The sequence below is a fragment of the Apus apus genome, chromosome 1 (genome assembly GCF_020740795.1).
Source record: "Apus apus isolate bApuApu2 chromosome 1, bApuApu2.pri.cur, whole genome shotgun sequence".
NCBI lineage: Eukaryota > Metazoa > Chordata > Aves > Apodiformes > Apodidae > Apus > Apus apus.
The window spans coordinates 27,556,573-27,578,877 of NC_067282.1; the positions used below are offsets into that span (position 1 = coordinate 27,556,573).

General features: G+C 44.9%; 1 long non-coding RNA gene across 1 annotated transcript; it reads left to right on the forward strand.

The window, feature by feature from the left end:
- Positions 1-3,637: 3,637 nt before the first annotated feature.
- On the forward strand, positions 3,638-7,206 carry LOC127379983 (uncharacterized). The gene is made up of 4 exons (XR_007888402.1): positions 3,638-4,691; positions 4,837-5,021; positions 5,574-5,665; positions 7,056-7,206. It is a non-coding gene; the product is annotated as an uncharacterized LOC127379983 (long non-coding RNA).
- Positions 7,207-22,305: the final 15,099 nt, after the last annotated feature.

The window sequence follows — 22,305 nt, forward strand, 5'->3', positions numbered from 1 at the left end:
AAACTCAAGTATCACCTAGAAACATGAATTTCAGGTTTAGCAGCATCCTCACTGGCTCATGAATGAGTCCAGTGTTGCTTTTCAGTGTGGGTAAAGCGGGACCCTTCTGCCTCAATGTATTTTTTCTGTAATGTTCTCCATTGTCTGCCCATATTTTTGTCCACTTTACTAGGGAAAGAGAGAATGAAGTGTATCACCTGCACCAGAAAGCAGGTGACCTCTGAGTGTGCAACCCAGCCAGTAAATCAAATTTCTGTGTCCTGTTGTCAGATAGCTCTGTGCAGGACTTGCTAAGCCTTCAAAACTTTCCTGAGTGCACACAGCTCATTGACTTTCAATTAATTGCACTGCCAACATATAATGCTCATTTTGGTTCAGCACGTCTCCCTGTATTTGAGTTTTGTCCCTGTGTTTACTGTGGAATCGCACTAATTGTTCTGTTTCTATCTTTAATGCCTCTTTATTTCAACAGCAACCACATGAAGTCTGATTATGGTCTAAAGTTACATGAGCTCCTGCTCTGCCTGATTCTGTGCCACTGAGCAAGTCCTGGGTTTGCTCTCTGATCACACAGGGCTGAGACACCCTGGGACACAGAACAAGGCTCCTTGTGGTGGCATCGCTGATCAGAAGGACCCATCAGCACCAGGGCACCTCGGCACTGATGTTTAGTGTCCAAAGGGTTTGACTGCATCACTCCTGACTGAGTGTCTTCTGCAAAGTATGCACTGTGACCTGAGCTTTTGGCATCTTCAGGGGTTGCAGCTGGATGCTGCAAACTATTTTTCAGTCTTTTGGAGGACAGAAGCATCCGAGATACCTAAAGCACTTGGTCAGTAAGGAAGGTCAGAAGGAGATGGTATGGGCTAGACTGGGAGATGTGGGTAGAGAAGACAGTGTTGGGATTCAGAAGGAGACGTGCAAGTCAAATGGAAGGGCTGTTCCCCAGGTTATCTGTGGACAGGACTATGGACAAGAGGTCAAAACTGCAATTAGGGAGATTATCCTAAGACACCAGAAAAAAATTTAAAGTATTATTTTAATAATAAGTATATAAATATTAATATATATCATGAATACATTTTAATAATAATTCTAGAGGATGGGTGTAAGACTAGTGCTGGACATTAAACCAGCAAAGCAGCTTAAACATGTGCTTTCATAGAGCATTACAGGTTTAGCTGCTTTTGAAACACAGATGGACTCGGCAGCATTTTTAGTTCCTTCCACTCTACTTCAGATGAGTTCATGCTTCAAATACCTTCAGTTTTTCAGACATGTACAGTTCTTTCCTGGTTCCAACAGCCAACCTATGCCAGATCAGCAGACATGCTCTTCCAGGAGAGGTGTATGGATGTATTTTTTTTTTCATTTAGAATTTCGTGCTCAAAAGCCTCCATGTGCATGTTTTAGGGTGATAAATATAACCAAGCTTCTCCTTACAGTAGGTATTTTATTTGTTCCTCTTGTTACTTTACCACTTCAGAGAGTTAGCAGAGACTGGCTTTGTGACTGAAAGTTCATCCTCAGTCCAGAGCTGGTGGACACAAAGCAGGTGCCCTCTAACTTCCCACTTAAAATACTCAACCCTGTAGACCTTGCATGTGGTCTCTCTCCAGCAATGACACCCAAGGAAGGGCCACTCTGAAACCACTGGATGGTTGGAGTAATTTCAGTGGAGCTGCCAGCAGTCTGAAACCATATTGGCGCATGCTTCTCTCTGGCTAAACTTCACAGAATCACAGAATGGTAGGGATTGGAAAGCACCTCTGCAGATCATCTAGTCCAACCCCCTGCCAGATCAGGATCCCCTCAAGCAGATTACACAGGAGCATGTCTGGGCAGGTTTTGAATGTCTCCAGGGATGGAGACTCCACAGTCTCCCGGGGCAGCTTGCTCCAGTGTTCTTTTACTCTCAGAATAAAGAGATATTTTCTTATATTTAGGTTAAACCTCCTGTTTACCGGCTTTTTGACCATTGCCCTTTGTTCTGTCACTGGACATCACTAAGAAGAGTCTGGCCCCACCCTCCTGACACCTGCCCCTTAGATATTTATAAGCATTATAAATGAGACCACCCTCAGCCTCCTTTTCTCTAAGGTAAACAGATCTAGCCCTCTCAGCCTTTCATCATATCCGTAGATGCTCCAGCCCCTTAATCATCTTAGTGGCCCTGTGCTGGATTCTCTCCAGTTGCACCTTGTCCTTGAACTGGGGTGCCCAGAACTGCACACACCACTCCAGGTGAGGCCTCACCAGGGCAGGGTAGAGAATCTCCCTTCACCTGCTGGCCACATTCTTCTTCCCTGGCTTCTCCATGCTGCATTGTGTAATGCCTTAAATTTCACAACCATTGTACTTCACAGCATCCTCACCAGGGAAACATTGTTCTGCTCTCCTGTGAAAGGAGTGCCTAGGAGCTCTCCTAAGAACATTCCATGGGCTTCAAGTTCTTTGCAAGAGAAAGCATACCTAATTTTAGTTTAACTGAATGTTAATATGACACGGATTTAAATAACTGAGATAAATTCTTGGCTTTTTGACATTAACATATAATAAGTGACAAGTGCTTTTTGCATACTGTAATTTTCTGAAAGGTTCTTACTCTCTATAGCATCTAGTGATAAAGCTCTAATGTGTAAGAGTCCTGAATTTGCAGGGTGTTGCATTGAATGGTCGAACAGGTCATTTTAATCTGGCTGACATGGTAATAATTGAATAGTAACAACAAAGGTTGCAAAACATTCCTACCCTGGGTGATTCAGCCAGCTTTTTTTATGGGCTGGTTATTCACTGAGCAATAAATATTCATGGATTTTTCAGGAAAGGCGTAGTGCATAATTTGTCTTGAGTACAATTAAACAGGACAGGCAGCCTTATCCTACAGCAGATCACAAAAGACTGAACTTGTGTGACAGCCTTGAGTGAGAGCCTAAGTATGTACCAGTACAGGCTGGGGGCTGACCTGCTGGAGGTGAAAGGGACCTGGGGGTCCTGGTGGACAGGAGGATGACCATGAGCCAGCAATGTGCCCTTGTAGCCAAGAAGGCCAATGGCATCCTGGGGTGTATTAGAAAGGGTGTGGTTAGTCGGTCAAGAGAGGTTCTCCTCCCCCTCTATTCTGCCTTGGTGAGGTTGCATCTGGAATATTGTGTCCAGTTCTGGGCCCCTCAGTTCAGGAAGGACAGGGAAGTGCTTGAAAGAGTCCAGCGCAGAGCCACAAAGTTGATTAAGGGAGTGGAACATCTCCCTTATGAGGAAAGGCTGAGGGAGCTGGGTCTCTTTAGCTTGGAGAAAAGGAGACTGAGGGGTGACCTTGTCAACGTTTACAAATACATTAAGGGTGAGTGTCAGGAAGATGGAGTTAAGCTTTTTTCAGTGATGACCAGTGATAGGACAAGGAGTAATGGATGCAAACTGGAGCATAGGAGGTTCAAGGTGAATATCAGAAATTTTTTTTTACTGTGAGAGTGACAGAGCACTGGAACAGGCTTCCCAGAGAGGTTGTAGACTCTCCTTCTCTGGACACATTCAAAACCCGCCTGGACATGTTCCTGTGTGATGTGCTCTGGGTGATCCTGCTCTGGCAGGGGGGTTGGACTAGATGATCTTTCGAGGTCCCTTCCAACCCCTAGGATTCTATGATTCTATGATTCTGAGAGTTGCAGAAGTCATCAGATTCTTCAACCACAATTGCAAAGGCTTCTTACATTGTGTCCTTCAGCCTTTTCAGTGTGAAATCCTACCAAAGGGAAATAAGTTACTAGTGCTACCATACTAGAAAAAAATACAGTGCCTGGTTTGACACCAACGAGTACTTTTCACCATTGTTCTTGTCCTCCATGCTCCAGCAGAGTGGGTCAAATGTAGGTTTGCCTCGAGATCAGCCTTTACAGCTCAGCCCCTGAAAATAATGAAGCAAGAAAAAACGCAATTCCTGTGCCACAGCTCAGCAGCAGGCACTGGCTCTGTACTCAGATCACATAAAATATTGCTGAATATTGACCACATGCTGCATTGCAGCTATTGAGGATTTTCTCTTAGACGCTCCTGTACCTGCTCTGGCACCAGGAGCTCAGCAGGTGAATAATTATCCCAATCCCTGTGTGCACCCTCTCCTACTTTGACATGCACACACACATATACTCATGCTGCTGTTCTGGTTTGGTTTGGTGGGTTTTTTGGTAGCGGGGGAAGGGCCCCAGGAGCAGCTCCAGTAAGAAGCTGAGAAGCTCCCCCTGCTCCAAACCCAGCCAAGGAGCCATTAGAGGGACAATAGATGCACCTCAGTGGTTAACATACAAAAGAACTGAGATAAGAGCTGAGCAGAAAAGGACTTGGGGGAGAAGAGCTGTTCTGGTGGAGCAGAGCAGTGCTGGTGGTTGGTGAGGAAGAAGGGGTAGAAGTTGCCCAAGCAGAAGTTTTCCCTGCAACCCATGGTGAGATGGCAGCTGTCCTCCTGCACTCATGGAGGAACGTGGTGGAACATTCCCTGAAGGCGCCGGGAGGGGTGAACTTGGCCACTGGACTTGGATTTTGTGGCCAGTGGATTTGCTGCCAGTGGACTCTGATTGCACAGCTTTGGAAGACCCCGGTGCCAGGGGAGTTTGTTCCCGAAGCAGCCCCTGACTCTGTGGGAAGCCCAGGCTGGAGCAGCTCCGGACCTCGTGGGAAGGACTCGTGAAGGAGAGGTTTGTGGAGGACTCTCTCCCATGGGAGGGACCCCTGGGGAAGCAGGGATGATCTCTTGTGAGTCACAAGCTGGGAGGGACCTGTGGGGGATTTTACTGTTTTCCTACTCATGCTGCTTCCTTCTCCTGAACCCTCCTCCTATAGCTGTGGCTTCCCTGGGTGTTTGGAGAGAAGACAGGCACCTTCATCTTCACTCTCAGAGCTCCTGGGCTCACCAGTTTGCCCCTGCTTGATGTGACAAGGATCTCAGCAACAAGCACTATGCACGCCGATCTGGGCTGTCTCATCTGAGTGGTTAGTGGTACCACACCACTTGCCAGAAAAATTAGGTGAGTAAATGTGTCAAAAACTATTTGCCAGGAGCCTGTTATTACTTGAGTTTCAGTGGAGCTGCTGAGGCAGCAGCCATTTCTCCTTCACCAAAAGGTTTCCTGACATGGCTCCACTCTTGCTGAGCTTTCTGTGGCATCCTGGCTGGCAGATCCTCTTAATTCACAGCAGAAATGTCAGTAAAATAGGACATGGTGCACTTACGTTCCTGGGGTTGTGGTTGGCTGCAACTAGGACCACTTGATTTCAGTTCCAGCCATCCCTGTAAGCCCCAGCAGCAGCTGCCAGCCCATTACCAAGCTCACATACGTCTTTTCTTTAAAATGAAGGTGGTCTTGTTTCTACTTAACTAATTCTGCCATGCTCATTAGCCTGGAACATACTTCTGATGTTTTAGGTGAGGTCCTCTCTGCCCCAGATGAGTTGTGCACATATCCAGTGACCCACTGCACTGGATGGGTTCTGGCAGAGCCCTTGCTTGACCTAGAACTTGCACAGCTGCAGGTGGTAGGAAGACATACGGCTTTCACTCTGCCTGTTTTTTCTCTTAGCAACAGAAGGATGAGGCAGTTTTTGGATTAAACACTGGGATATCTTCCCTGAACCATTCAGAATGCCACGTGGATGATACAGGTGCTCACAGGTCAGTGTTGGTGCTGCAGCAGCCTCAAGGAGCTAAATGTTGCCACAGCATGCACAGAGGTGACTGTTTGATAAGTGATACAAACATAGCTTTGAGAGTTTCTCCTTACATGCTAGGTAAAAATATTCCCATTTGTACTTTTACTGCACACTGAGGCACACTTACAAAGATTAGGATAATTACATCAGAGTACATTTTTCAATTAGAACATCATTACTTTCCCACAGAAAAATTACTAGATTATATATTTTTATTCCACAAGTCTGCAAACACTATCAGTTTACATCAAACCAATAGTCATTTGGTTGTTACAGACATATTTAAGAGTGCAAAACTAATGGCTAACAAATCTGATGCAGTTCAGTTCTGTTCTCTTATAAAAGTAAGGTCAGATGAATAGATGTAAAATGAAATTCATAAAACTACCTCTTTACTTGGTATGACTCTTTCTGCTCTTCTTGCTCTTCCCATTTCTTCCCATCAGAAAAATAAAGTCTGAAAAATATCTAGTAATTGTGGTCATGCTACTGAAAAGCTTAGGATTTTAAAAACTCTATAACAGGGACATGCAGCTCTTATGGCAAGTAGGTACCTGATGGCCACTGGTGACTGTGAACCATTAGTCTCCTATGGTCATCCTACAGTGATGTAATTTAACAAACTTTCAAAGCATTGATTTGAAGTCAAGTTATGCTGGGTGGAGCTGGAAGGAGTCATGGGGCTCCTGGCACAGTCTGAGCCATGACTGGTGCTTTGCTTCAGCTTCCTGTGGGTTCTTTCTGAAGAACACCCTTCCATGGGTTATATGACCCTCACTGGCTCCCGTTCTAGTTTAAGGGAACTGGCTGGAAGACATGAACAGCATGTATGCTACATGTTAGACACATGATTAAATTGTGTCATTACAGTTGTGTGTCTGAATTTGGCCCCCAATGTAAGTGCTCCTGTATTTTGTATTAGAACAAAGCCAAGTGATGCAGCTAAAGCTGAGCACAGATGCAGCTGGATTTCAGAAGTAAATCTGTGATCCTCAGTCTACCTAGAAGCTTGCTTTAACAGCATAGCCTGAGTCTTAAATGGGTTCTTCCTACTAAATTCATTGGGAGGAAGCAGTGGATGAGTGGGCTTGAAAATCAGGTCTGTCTTTATAGCAGGTATTTAATGTGGATTTATGTTTTTAGTTCTTGAAATTTTGGTTAGTTGAATTTCTTTTCTGTGAAAGTGTGCAGTGCTTTAATTGTATGCACTGTAAATGCATTTAGTGCAACTCAGCCCTTGATATTGCAGGATGTGAAAGAGGCACTTTACTGGCAGAAAACGTTGTCTTTACTTTTCTGTTGAAATAGTATTAAAATTTAGTGAAGGCTCTTTCATTTCTGTTTGTTTGTAGAGTTCTTCAGTGAGTCACAGTGATCTCTCTGTTCATGAGACCTTGAGCCAAATTCATCTCCATAATCCAGCTTGTTTGATGACAAAAACAACTATCGACAGCAAGCAACTGAGATCAGGCAGAAAGAACGAGATGTTTTGAGAGGACTGTAAGACAAACCAAGATTAAAAAGTGTCATGATTGCTAGGAGATAAGATAACCTTTGGAAATCTGCTCATTTTTTTTCTGTTTCAAGGCTTTTTAAGACCTTGAAAGGTCACAGTACTTCAGCTAGAAGCAGCTTCTACCAAAATACTTTTTTCTTGGGGGGTGGTTCTGATGTTCTTTGTGTGAAGTTCAGAACTTCTATTTTTTATCTGGGAATAGTTCAGATACAGTCCTGTTCATTAAGAAAGTCTTGCTATCCTGGCAAGCCTCTTGTTATTCTTCTTCCCAGATACTTCTCTTTGCAAAGGGGTTACCTTGGGTTGTGGAAAGGTTTTTCTTTCTTCTCTCAGTTTGTTTCATCCCTTCCTCCAGGGACTGTTTCTGTGTTCCAGAATGTTTTCATGATCTGTATGTTCCCACCATAGCTCCCCATATGACACTATAGCTGGAAAACACAGATGATGGAAAGAATACTATTTAGTTAAATATGTTCTGAAGTTCAAGAAAAACTGTTTTTTCTAGACAAGAGATTTTGATGATGCAAGTGCCACAAACAGCACAGAAAACACTGTGTGGCAGTGACATACTGAAACCTTTGGATATAAAATTTTGACCTTCCAGCTCTTGCCATTAATCCATGGAGCTGCTGCAGCAGCAGGATATATCCTTCTTTCTCTCTGATTTTCTTCAGTAGCCTCTTTCCTCCTCACAAGGGAAATTCTGTTGCCAAAGGTCTTTCAGCTTTAAACTCTTTGTCCTTTGCCATTTCAACACAAATTTCCTGTTAAAGTGCGGAGATGGATTTCACTCAAAAGAGCTTTCAACATGACTGCTACCAGTAACAACCTTCCTGGGAAGAACTGAATGGATGAACCTTTGCTCTCTGGCATGCCAGTAAACAACCCCACACTTTTCCTTCCAAGGATGAGGGGTGGAAGGCTCTCACTGCCTTTTTTGGGGAAGAAAGCACCAGCCATTCTTGGGACTTAGATGTTTGGCTGGATTCTGCATTTGGATGAGGATTTTCAGGCCAGTTTGCCCCATGTGGGATGACAGACAGTTACTGCCATAGCAGCAACATCTGGAAAATGAAGAGATTCTGACAAAGAGCCACCTAGCACCCTTGCCAAAAGCCCTTCACAGTCCTGGCACTCCCCTGTTCTCTTGGGTCATCCCACAGAAGCATGTCCAGGTCCCAGTTCAGGTTATGGCCTCAGTGTCACTGACAGGGAGGCAACGTGTGGGGAGAGGAAGTCTCCACTCTGAGGATCACCCACACTTTGCAAACAGGAGCCTGCAGGGGATGTGTTATTGTGTGTTGCTGTGACACCCACCAAAAGACATGAGATGGGGAGGTGCAATTCACGTCCACACTGCATGTAAGTGTCCAGCGTGGGTGTCCATGTTGCAGTGGTGTCTGGAGAGTGATTTAGCTGGCCAAAGGCATGTGCTGCCTCACAGCGACTTGAATCCCACCACAGACCCCGCTGGCTGTACTGAGCAGTGTTCCACTTGCTTTAACAAGACCTGGGACATCCAAGCAACATTTTGGTGCTTGGAATTTGGCGCTGATTCCCAGTCAGGAAGCCCATGCTAGGATGGGTCTTGAGTCCATGGCCTTCCTGGGAAATTAGACACTGCCCATTAGATGGCAACAGATATATTTGTATGTGCACATGTGTGTGTGTCTTCACTCGTTTGCTGCTGCCCCAGTGAGGGCTTTGTGCATGAGGAAAGGCTGCACTTTTGGGTGACACTCCCATTTCCACTGTGCACCAATGGGCAGGGTCCTCAAAGTGGGTGGGTGACTTCTTTGCCTCAGTGGTCCTTCATCCATCACTATAATAGGAACAAACACTTTCTGACCAACTTTTGTAGCTGCCTGGTCAGATTTCCTCACTGTCCAGAGGCTTTAATTTCTGCTCATGTAGAGCTAAAGCATTCAAGAGAGCATCTGTGTTCCTGGAAATGTTATCATGCACAGAAGGGATCTGTTGCTGCTGCAAATGCTTGGTTATCTCTGGACTTGGGATGTAGGTATTTTTAGGGAGAAAATTAGCTGGCAGGAATTACAGAATGACATAACATCTTAATTGACTTCAAGCAAAGCTCTATATATGCCGTATACACCATATGTTTTGGGGAAGGAAATTCAGGCACCTTCTAGTGATGAAGCAAAGTCAAGTTTTGATACAGCCCTATTTTGTAAGATTCACCTTTAGCAAAACCAAAAAGTTCGGAGCCTTTCTCTCACAGACATTCCATCACAACATCATCTTAGAAAAGCAGTAGTATGACACAGAGAGGCCTTTCCATGGCAGACTTGTGACCGCTGCCCACAACTCTGCACAGCCATGCTCCTCCAAAAATGTGGAGAAATCACCTTAAAAAAACCGAGCCCAAACACAGCAAGGCCAGGAAAAAACCCCAAACAAACAAATCCCTCCATTATGGGCTTTCAGTTAGTTTATTAGATTTAAACTCAGAGCAACTGTACATGGCCTGGAGTTTCAGACCAGATGAAGGCTTATATGCCTGACATTCCTCTCACCCTTAAAAGACATAGACACCAAGAAGCTCCTCCTGACTCTTGCTGCTGATGGTTAGAAATCAGGTTCTGTTTTATGGCCCATATATAATAATTTGTTCTAAATCCACTTACTACTTTTGCATAATCTGTTTTTTTCTTTATCCTTAATACATTAATAGAGATTAAGTATATGCCTTTAGCTTTTGTTTTAGTAGTCTAAGCTACTGGAATCCTGTAGATTAATCTAAAAACTCCCAGATGATCCACACCTTTGCCTTTTTTAATGGCTGTCCTCTTTTTCAAAAATGTATTCTTCTTTATTCTTCCTGTGTTTTAGGGGGGGATCTCACAGTTAAGTCAATCTACTATAATTTTTAGCAAATATCAATAATGCTATTTTCCTAATAGTAAATGAAGTCAAGTCAGCAGTGTCAATTACACATACTCACCTTATGTTTTTTTAATTATTCATGACAGGAACTCACAGAGGTCCCACCAGCCTTGATGCTCAGGCTCCATGCTGCTCATAGAAAACAGGATAGTGAGTGCCCTGGAGAATTTAGCCCAAACAGGCTAAACAGACATTGAGTGGAGGGAAAAAGGTGCATGATCACCTCAGCCTCATCATCACCTCTGTAGCTTGGAAACAGATCAGATTAGAGGTGCCTTCACAGCTACTAAATGACCAATATCTCCCAATGCAAAACAGACCAGCAAAGCCTTGTATACCTTAAGGACAAGCTCAGTGCATATTATGATTCATGCGGATCTGATAGTCTTAAATGATTTGTCACATTGATGATGGAAAACTCGGAGCCTGATCAGGTGTCCACTGAAGCAAAGGTAAAAGCCTCTTTGCATTCTTCCCCACCAGCATAAAACCCTTGTTTTGTTCCAAAGAGTCTGCAAAAGTGATGAGTGTTTTCAGATGTTGTCATCATGCTCTCTTCCACTAGCAGGTGTTAAATATGTGTGGAAGAAGAGACACTAAGTGGAGCGACCTGTCTTGTCCTGCTCATCGCAGGACTGCTGTGTCCTCTGTGTTGGGCTCTTCTGTAGCTGGCAGCAAGTGGCACCTTGGATGGCTTAATGAGCCAGGAACACATGAAAGAACAGCATCCATCAATATCTCCCGTGGAAGATAATAATAGCCAAAAAAACAGGTAAAGCATGGATGCACTTTCTTGGAAATAAAGTATTAAATATTGGGCTGTAAGCAACTGAGGGAAGACATCACCAAACTCACCTCAGGCTGCAGATAGTGGCCCACCAGAAGGGACCATCCTTATGAATGTCTTCTAAAGGAGTTATACCTCTGTAACACCTCAAAGGTGAACACACATAATGGTAAGATTAAAAAAACCAAACCAAACCAAAAACCAAACTATTTTTCTGTGTTTTATGCTGATGTCTGGCAGGTACCTGTTACACACAGGCAGGGTTTGAGCCAAGCAGACTCCGAAAAAGGAGAAAGACCTTTTCTCTCCATTACTACTCTCACCGCCCTACTACATAAAGCTAAGTACAGCCAACAAAAATGTCACGCTCTGTCTTTGGTGCCCCTTTCCTACCTCCCCCGAGCTATTGTTCATATTGTGAAATACTTTCTTAGTTAATTTGGCTACCAGTGACGGAAACTCTAGTCCTAAATTATTTTTAGCTAATTCTTACTGTTTGCTGAGTCCAGTTCTTAGAGATCTGAGGATCCTGTGATCCAAACTGTAATTCAAAGAAATGGCATGGAGCATACAATTTACTGCAAATCAACACTTTAGGCCTCATATGCACACGCTTTTGGAAGGCAAGTGGAAAATACTGAATAATCTGGTTCCATTCTATCTCAGAGCAAAAGCACACTGAAGTAATCTCTGTGTGCTGGGTTCTTGTTGGGGACCTTACTCAAAGCCTGCATTGAATCTGGTGTCCTTAGAACCAGCTTTGACTGTGTTAATTACAGTCACCAGCGTGTATGCCAAATATATTCTTTGCTGCTCTTCTTTTTTCCACCTGTGACTAAGAAGGGACAAAGATACACAAGCACCTTAGTGGTCTTAGCCTTTTACTTAGTCTCACTCCAAAACAAAAAGCAAACCAGAAGCAGATAAAGAGCAGAACAGCACAGTGTTAACAGCAACACACCCAATATCATTGCTTCATGTCCCCATCTCTTCTGCTCCTTCTCCCTTTCCTTCGTCCAACTTTATTTCTCCATACAAATTAAGAACCCTGCTGAATTCATAATTCTCTTCAGGGCATCTGAATGTGGCTGATTACAACCACGGCTCTGCCAGATACAGCTTCAAGGCCAGGCAGCTACAGCACATCCCATGAAGCATGGCCATGAGCAAAGTTCTGTGGCAGGTCCTACTCTGACAGCACAAAACCACTGCTCCTCACGTGAGTGACTCCTCTGTGAGCCTTACTGCTCATTTCAGCCAAGCAGAATTTCTGGAAGCGCTGCCCCGATGAGATAGTATGAAACCACAAGACACCTTGTGAATGGGCTTATCATCTGGTGTGCTCAATGCAGGCCTTGCTTGGAGGAAGCACCATGTCCCCAGGTGCTTCCCCCAAGGTACTTCCCCCGTGGGCTGTGCTGGAGGGACTTGGAGCCCACCCAATGTGCAACAGAACATGACTTAGTTTCAACATCTTCCTGCACTTGCGAGTGGAGTCTCATTTGGGGTATGCTAAGGTTGTACACCAGGAGCTGCAGCTTGCCACCCAGGTCCTGGGAACTTGCATGTCTATCTACACTCCATATGAACACCTCTACACTACCTGCTTGGATACCTTGTCCTCCCCTCTGCTGTCCACGGTCAACCTTTCAGAACAGTGCCATCTGGTGAACCTTGAGGTACTCGTGCAGCCCAAACAAATAACATCACATATCACTCATAAAACCCTTGGGACAGTAACATTTAAAACTGGGCCTAAATGCCAGCACACCTCTGGAACAGGTTTTCAGCAGGAAGCTATGGTAGGCCTAGCACTTCACCAAAAATGGATCATTTGCACCAGTGAGTGTGCTTGCCCAGCTATCAGCCAGAAGCCAAATTTACTACAGCTCCAAGGTGAGTTGGCCCCTAACCCAGCTTTCATGCACTGCCACTAGGTCTAAAATTGTATCTTTTGGCACCTAAATCCCAGACTACAGACAGTTTTTTAACAGACTCAAAGGGATCTCAATATATTTAGTTTGTTGCATCATACCAATACTACATCAGCTGCCTAGAGAGCTGCTGTCACCTCTTTGTGGAGGAAGATGTTATGGTCTTCAAGGTAATCCCCTTGGGCACCCCTGGTGGAATGAAATGCTGCATTTAGGGAACTAAATCAAGTCATCACTCTTCCCAGACCTTGATGGAAATTCTTGGGCAGACAACTTCATTGAAGACTTCTAACTCCACGTATCTCAGTTCTGTACTGAGCTCCATCCTACCTTGTTCACAGTCACTTAACCATGCTGTGGCATTCCTGCTTTGAAACCCCCTCATCAACTTTACTTGTTATTGTTCACCATAACCACTCTACACTAAACATATGGTTCTGTTTCCCTTAAGTTAAGGCTACAAACAGGGATTTTGGTCCTTGCTTTTGGAGGATTAGTTTTTCCAGTGCTGTTGAACAGATACCATGTCACGTATGTTTTGCTGTGCTGCAACTGAGAAGGATAAAGGCACTTACAGGGGGCAAAAGGCATATTTTATGAGAGAGAAAATAAAGTAACACAAATGAAAATGCACAATGTTGTCTTCTGTTGTTGGTGGAACAGTGTGTTTTATTATGGCTGCATGCAATGGGAATATTAGCTCTGATCTTCAGAAGTGCAAATTAAACTGCTGATTTAGATTATCATATTTCATGCATAGTAACTTTACAGGCTTGGCTTTTTTTCTTCATTGTATGTAAAACTTTTATGAGTTACTAGCCTATTTTTGTCAACTATATTTTGGAAGTGAGAGGATTATTCCTGCTATTATATTAAAGGAGGCATTTTGCTGCTAGGAAAGTTTAGTGTTCTATTCTATTTCCCTTATACTCCAGCATGAAGCACAATTAAGACAGAAATGTTCAGTAGTTTTATGATGCTCTTGTGTGGGGAGCTAATATTTTTTTTTTCCCCACTTCGTTTTTCAGGGATTCTCAAAGGATTTTACAAACTCTACACATTTGCCTAGCACACTCTGTAGTGGCATAAACGAAGAATACATGGACCTCAATGGGTGTTTTGGCTTTCATGCTTTAGTAATTCCACTTTATCTTACTTCAAGTTTCAAGAGCCCTGGAATTTCCTGGTTAATATTCTGGGTTTATGGGTAAATTTTTGGGCAACTTGTTCCTTTGGTGGATGAGCAGTGGAACAGAGGCCTGGGTTTTTTAAATCAAGGTATGTATTATTTCAAGTAAAATTTTATTTACAAGAACAATGCACAGGTTCACCTCTTGAACTGCTAGTGAGAGACAACCTGTGATGAGTATCATTCAATACCAATGAAAGAAAACTTTTTTTGCCTGTAGGGAATGAGTAAACACTCCTAAGGAAATAATTTCATTAATAACTTTTCAAACACCAGCCTTTTGTTTTAGTCTGGCTTCCTATGGAAACATGCTTTGTAGCTTTGGGTCTTGTGTGGTTGTTGCCTCTAATAATTTTTGAATCCACTTGCCGATTTTGATTGAACTTGATAGAATAATTGAAGACTTAGAAATACAGTCAAATGATGTCAGGACATCTAGCCCAGCACCCTGCCTTACACAGTGGCTATGGACCCAGGGAACCTCTCCTGTTACTTTCCCAGGATTCTTGCCTAGCATCCAGGGATGGAGGCTCACAGATGTTCTCAGCCACAGCTGGCATCTTTGTGTCTCTTAACCTTTCCTACGGAAACAAGGCTAATCTTTTCCTGCTCCACTTGTGTGTCGCATATTTAAAGCAGAAAAAAGAGACCCTCTAAGTACCTGGCTGAGGGAAAAGTGCAGAACAAGCAGTTACCCCTTACTAGACTTCAATAAAGTTACTCTTCCCATAGGTTACCCAGCACATTTTGCTCTTTGTCTTTCAGTTTCTTAGGCCTCAATTACATTATGTAAAATTGTCCTAAGTAAGGAAGCACGTGAAGGAGACAGGAGACAGGCTGATATTTTCTCAATCTCTGCCTTGCCTCTTGGGCACTGACCAAGAAAACTGCTGTGGAGGCCAGGACATAAACCTTGCTTGTAGAAAGTAGTTGAGGAACTGGGACATCCTCAGGCTTCACACGGCTCTGTGGCAGCCACACAAAAATATCACCTTGATGATGCGGGTGAGATGAAAAGTCCTGGTCTGATCTTGTGTGTATCAGCAGGCCAAAGTGTTCCACAGCATCTGCCCTGCTCTGAGCTCTGCAGCTTCCAGGCCATCCCAGGAGACAGAGGTGGTCATCTCCTGGCTCTCACAGCCCAGGGGAAGTTTGTACTGGGCACACAGTGACTCAATGCACCGACCAGTATCTTCTCAAGGCTGCCTAAAATTTTCCTTTAAAATCAACAGAACCAAGCAGCTTAATGGTATCCCTAAGTGTCAACACCAGCTGCACTTGCCACAGAGACTCTTGGTTCCTATGATTTTTTTTCCATGATCTTGTGATGATTGAATATTATAAATTCTGGGATCCCTACTGGCAGTCATTAAAATACTGATAAGTCAATATTGATGACTGGTTTTCCCTGTGTAAGCAGAGTATTTCTCAGCACAGAAGTACATTTTTTTTTTTTGGCCTTGAACAATGGAAGAATTTAAATGTACATTGAATTTCTTTCCCATGGGCTGTTTCCATTTTTATATACAAGGAAAGTTTATACAAGAAAATGTAACATTCCTGATTACATGCAGCATTTAAGAAAACAGTCAGATTTCCAATTTGAAAAGAACAAAATTACGTAGGAGATGAGACTATTTTTTTGTTGATTTTGACTTCTGAGTCACCAAGTTAGAATAAAGCCTTGTGGCAAAAGCACTCACTCTATATGGAGGGTGAAAATCAACTAAAAATAAATGCAAACTGAAAAGGAAAGACAGCATCTATAGGGGACCTGTTCACTCTCCACACTAATTATGAAGTCACCAGGAAAATCCATGTCAAAGTGCAACTCCTTCCAAAAGGCATCTGGTGAAGGAAACTATGATGCGTGTTATGTGAGGATGTAAAAGTCCCTCCCGGTCTGAGAGGGGGCCCATGTTTTAGGAAACTGTTCTGGCTAGAGGTTCTGGTGACAGTGTCACCAACTCTTTGCTCAACTCAGCCCAGTGACACCAGCAGCACAAGGAGATCAGCACACAAGCTAGAAAGCTGTTTGAACGTGGGACCACTGTGGCATGACCTCAGCAGTCACAGGCAACCCAAAACTTGCTTCAGAGCTTTGCAAGTGTGACAAGAAACACCCCAAAGAAGGCAGTGACATTGGAAATAGCTGAAGTCTTTGTTGATGCCCCCTGCCCAGGCACCGGCCTAGGAACAACTGTGGGAAAAGCAGCTTTCTCCACTGGAAGAAGGATCTTTATTAGAATGTAGCAAAGAAGAGCTAGGACCACATTAAGCCAAGCTGTCCAGTTTGGCCCTTCGGCCAGCATGTCTCAGCCTCTTCCTGATGTGCCTCTTCCAGCAGTGAGTTGGCAAACATCAGAGTCTCTCAGAAGTGCCTCCCCACTCTCTTCACTGACTATACAGAGGAGCTGGGTTCCCTGTCTAGGTGCTTGTCATGGTTTGGGCCTAACCTGACTACAAAGAAGCAGCCGTGTGGCCACTCACCCTCACTGGGATGGGGGGGACAAAGGCCAATCAGAAGTTTGTGGGTTGAGACAAGGGGCACGGAGGGTTTCACTCACCGATTAAGGTCACAGGCAAAAGACTCAACTTGGAGAAAATAATTAAATTTACTACTAATCAAATGCAAACAGGACACAGACAAAACAAAGAGCAGTGCTTAAATAAATGCCTTACCCCCACCCTTCCCTTCTTCCAGGGCCCAAATCACTTTGTTCCTGGTTTCTCTCCCTCCTTCCCCCCAGCTGCACAGGGGGACAGGGGATGGGGTTTAGAGTCACTTCACAGGCTGGTGGTTCCTGCTGCTCCTTCCTCCTCAGGAAGAAGGATTCCTTACAGTCCTCCCCTGCTCCCACATAGGTCCCTCCCATGGGAGAGAGTCCTCCATGAACCTCTGCTTCATGAGTCCTTCCCACCAGGTGCAGTCCCTCAGGAGCAGAGTGCTCCAGCATGGGCTTCCCACAGAGTCACAGACCGCTTCAGGAATACTCACCTCCCCTGGCTCAGGTTCCTCCAGGGATGCAGGTCCAAGTCCATAGGCTGCAGATCCACAGTTGCCCCTCCTGGTGCCTTCAGGGGATGCTCCACCACGTTCCTCCATGAACGCAGGGAACAGCCTGCCATCTCACCATGGGCTGCAGGGGAACTTCTGCTTGGGCACCTTCTTCCCCTCTACTCCGGCACTGCTCTCACCTCTCCAGCTTAGCTCTTCTACTTTAATCTCTCCTCTCAGGTCTTGTATCAGTTCTTTCATATATTAATCACAGAGGTGCATCCGTTGTCTCTCTCTGATGGCCCAGCCGTGGCCACCTGAGCAGGGGGAACTTTCAGTAGCTTCTTACAGGAGCCACCCCTGGGCCCCCTCCCCCGCTACAGAAACCATACCAGAACCAAACCAGCACAGTGCTCAAATATACACCTGCTTAAGTGCAATTAATAAAAGCCTTAATCTCACACATTGCTTTGCTGTGGAACTTCCTCAGCTAAAACTTTCCAGGCTTCCAGCATAAAGACACACGAGGCAATTTCCTCTTTTTCGCTCTGAAAAAGTTTTGCTTTACAGCTACAGATAAAGCTCCAGTTGGGATATTACCCTTTCCTCTATTTTCTGTTGCCCTATGTTTTGTGTCTGATTCCTTCCCTAGGAATTGCTTTTTCATGTGGAGATGGTGCTTGGCACATGGAAGTGCCATGTCAATGCCATGGGGGGCTCTTTTGATCCATTGCTTTCACTGCTGGTATTTCTCACCATTTTATCAAAAAGATCTAATCATATTTGGTGGTCTTCTGACAGTGTCATGCTCTGCAGCGAGTCTTCGTGAGCCACACAGACCCCTCTTGAGGCCTCACATTGGGTATGAAAGATGTGACCTAAAGAGCCAAACCAGATGAGCTTCAATTGCACCATTTTTTTATATGTTAAAACCTTAGTTGGGGCTGAACAGGCTTGTTATAATCTACCCCACTGCCTGATGTTACCTGTGCTCAGAATATTAACATCCAGAGGATGAAGCAGTAGGGAAGAGCTCATTATTTCACCTGTGTCACTCTGTTAGGATGTGGAAAAAAAGCTGTCACAGAACCACGTTGTCAGTGTTTTTTCCAGCATGTGTGGCCATGCAGCAGGGAAAAGCGTGGAGAGTATAACAACACGCCTGCGTTTGTGCGCGCCCAGAGGTGTTTTGCTGACCCAGTGGCATACAAATTTAGCCACCAAACACCATCCTTTTCCTTCCCTTGGCTGACCCCTGTGTGGATGTCCTTTTCTTAAAACAAGACCTGTAGTACGGGGAATGCCTGTGGAATTGCCCCCTCCCTGGAAGTGTTCAAGGCCAGGTTGGATGGGACTATGAGCAACCTGGTCTAGTGGGAGGTGTCCCTGCCCATGGACGGGGGTTGCATCTAGATGATCTTTAAGGTCCCTTCCAACCCAAACCATTCTATGATTCCATGATATCGTGTAAACAGATATGAGCCATGCCAACCTTACAGCTGAAGGCAGAATTGTTCCTCCTGAGCTGGAGTCAGTGCCCTGCCAGTGACTAACGCAGCAGGTAACCTTCTCTTTCTTTGTGGGGCCTTACCAAAAGGATGCAAAGTACATGCCAGTCTTTGTTAACACTGTCACTGCTCCCACAGAGGTGTTCTTCCTCAAACCCACTTTCCCTCATATAGAAACAAGGGCTTTCCAGAAAATTATGCCACACCTATAATTAGACCTGAGACACCAAATTGTCCCCTGCTGATGGGAAGGTCACCTAGCAAGTAACCACCTAACAAATAGACCTCTGCCAGGGTGACACAAGACACATAAACTAGCTGACATATAAGGTTACATATGTGGCAGTTTGCAAAGAGCTCTATCAACTGCATCATTAGGAAGGGGGGGAAATCGCATGAAGAACGAACTAAGCACTTGACACTCAGCACTTATGTGTTTTATTTTTTTTCCGTAATAAAAGACTTGGTGAAATAAAGATCTTTTCCTCCGGTACAGTCACAGAGGTGTGGGGTCCTTTGCTTCCCCCTGCTGACACCCCGAAGTTGCGCAGGGTGGGCTGTGGCTCCAGCCAACCGTGGGAGTGGGGAAACTAATGAGGGTGGGCTCTGCCGGCAGGCGCTCCCGCATCCCACAGCTCCCACCGTGCCGCTGCTGAGACGCGTGTGAGCGGGAGCACAGAAAGCATAAAAGCAACTGAGCCTCCCTCTGCACCTCACCAGCCACGGGCAGGGTCCTGGGGAGCCGAGCACAGCTCTGGGGTCCCACGGGACAGGACTCTCCCAGTTAGCTCTCACTGAAGGCTGGAGTTTGTGGCTCCTCTGCCTGGTCTCCCAGGCGTGCAGGTGAACGTATTCGGCATCCACAACACTCTCAGGTAAGAGGAATTGGTTGGGAAGTGGATGATATGCCAGGATAGAAGTCACTGTGGGGCTTTGTGGTTTGTTAGGAAGAAATTGACTCTAGAGGAGGACTTTTCTCTGAATATTTTAGAAAAAATGAAAAGAAGTCACCCTCTCTAGCAGTCTTTAGAGAAGATATCTTCCTCTGGACAGGCTTGCTGGCCCACATGCACCTACTGTGTCCCAGCAGGACCCCCCAGCAGTCAGGAGCTGTTGAGTGGGAACCGGGATCTTAGGAAGCCCTAGTGGCTCCACCTGTTGTGTTCATCAGTGCAGAGTGGGGCACCTGAAGCTGGGAGAGGGCAGAGCTCAGGTTGACAAGATTGAACAGAGTAGGACAAGCATGGCTGTGGCTCTTGTTTGGGTCGATGTATGGTGGGGCTAGTGTGAAACTGCCTTTCAGCTTTGCTGTGGGTCAGGGACCTGCTAGTTGGTCAGCTGTCCTCTTTTGACTCATGTTAGCTAAACATTTACGGTGAGAATGGGGAAGTGCTGGACAGGCTGGAGGGGGCACAGGGATGCTGTGACTCTGCTGTGGCTGAGTTGCAAAAGCAGTTGTGTGGAGAGAAACCAGCCTCCTGCAAGGGGCTTAGAAAATTGTTCCCCTCCTTGCTGGCTCTTGTAAAACAAGAGCAGGTTCCTTCAGCTTGGGGGAATGATCCCAAGGAAGGACTAATGGGAGGAGGTCCAGAAGTTGGCTTTGGTTTTTAATGCTTTCTTTTTTTTAACTTGTAGCTGAGTTTTTTGTTTTACATGTGACTTTCTCAACTCACCAGCAAACCGGGAGCAAGCACTGTGTGGCAGGACATCTGCCTTTGCATGCCACTAGTCTTCATGCTGCACCACTTGCAGCTTTCTGTGAGTTTCAGTGCTCATTTCCTCATTTCTGATGCTGAATCACACTTTAGCATCCTCAGGCATTGGCACACAGGAAAATATTCATCTTTAGCACCCACAGCAGCTTCTGTACGATCTCCAGAGAGCTAGGGGAAAGGGGCACACCTATTTACCTAGCAAACATAGTGACTTCTCTGAGGGATTTTTCAGCCCTGTAGGAGTCAAAGCAAACGTCTGAGGAAGGACTGAAACCATCACTTGCTGGTTATGCATGTTGTGTCCTTCTGTGAGCACGTTTTATGTAAAGCCACCACAAATTTGCTTTCTTTATCTCACCTGTTAAAACTGCACAGAGCTCTGATTCACAGTCACTTCTAGGCTCCATCACTAGATGGTGACATGCTCTCATACACCGAGTCCTATTTCAGTTTGTCTTTTTCCTTTGGTGTAAAACAACAGCAAATTTAGACAAAAACACGTTTTACCCTCTGCTTATGGACATACAGCATTCCCAGCCACACACAATTCCACTCAAGGTGATTTGGTATTCAACCAATTTTTAATACAGCATTGGTTTTGTTAAGATGGTTACTGTATGAATAACTGCCATAAAAGTAATTCTAGTCATGAACATTTATATGAAGATTAATATTACTGATCTCTGCATAATTTATAACATATTTGTCAGCAGGCAACAGCATACTCAAAATGGATGCCTCTTTGTGCCCTTTCTAGGGAAAATCTGCTCTAAAAGTTTTAAAGCTTAAAATGAATGGGTCATTTGGTTGTGGGAACTACCAGTTTCCCATCCTGTTTTCCCTTGGGGGTTGGAATTAGATGATATTTAAGGTCCCTTCCAGCCCAAACCATTCTATGAATCTCTGAGCATGTGACAGTGCCCATTCCTTTCTTAAAATAGTTGTCAGGAGCTGAAGCCCAAAGGCAGGTTATTTGCTCTTCTGAAGAAGGCTTGTTGTCTGAGACAAGGAACATGTACTCCCCAGAACTCAGGCACTTATATGTACTCTCCATTCCAGTCCACCATTCAGTATTGACGGAGATATCCACTGGGGTTTGCAAGGCTTATTGTAGCAGTAACACCCCTCAAAGGAGGTTTGTGACATAGTATGGAGATGAGGGTTGGAGCAGGAGAGTTGAAATTCACAAGATGTGATGATGCACACTAGAAACCTGGATATATATGTTGGTGGTTGGGTGCTACACACAAGCAGCAGAATGTGCCCTATGGTTCATGGTAGGCTCTGGGCTAGCTTGGGATCAGCATTGCATTATCAGAAATCCCACTGGGGTGGGTTTCATGTAATCTTAGAAAAAAATGAGGCAAAGTTTAAAATATTGATCTTTAATCAATAGGAAATCATTCAGTACCTGAAGGTGGCCTTCAGAAAAGCTGGAGAGGGACTTTTTACCAAGGTGTGTAGTGATAGGAGAAGGGGTAACGATTTTAAACTGAAAGAGGGGAGATTTAGGTTAGATGTTACGAAGAAATTCTTTACTACTAGAGTGGTGAGACACCGGAACATTTTGCCCAGAGAGGTTGTGGATGCCCCATCCCTGGAAGTGTTCAAGGCCAGGTTGGATGGGGCTTTGGGCAACCTGGTCTAGTGGAAGATGTCCCTGCCCATGCAGGGGAGTTGGAACTAGGTGATCTTCTAGGTCACTTCCAACTCAAACCACTCAGTGATTCTATGATATGAAATTTAAAGGGGCGAATTGGAGGTCTGTGCAGAAATGTTGCTTTCCTTCTCCTGCCTTCCTCCACACACATTTTCAACTATCACACAGCGGCTATTGGTGTTCGACCTGTGCTGGCCCTGGCCAGAGGCTGAGGTTTGAAGCTTGTGTGTTTCAGCTTTCCACACTGCCATTGATGCTGGATGCTACTTCACCGTCTGGTGCTGTCTGACGCCCAGGCCTTGCATGCCTAGCTGCTTGCTCATCCCTCGCCCCACCTCATAAAAATTCTTCTTTACAAAGAACTACTTTCTAATCCAGCTACTTTTTCTAT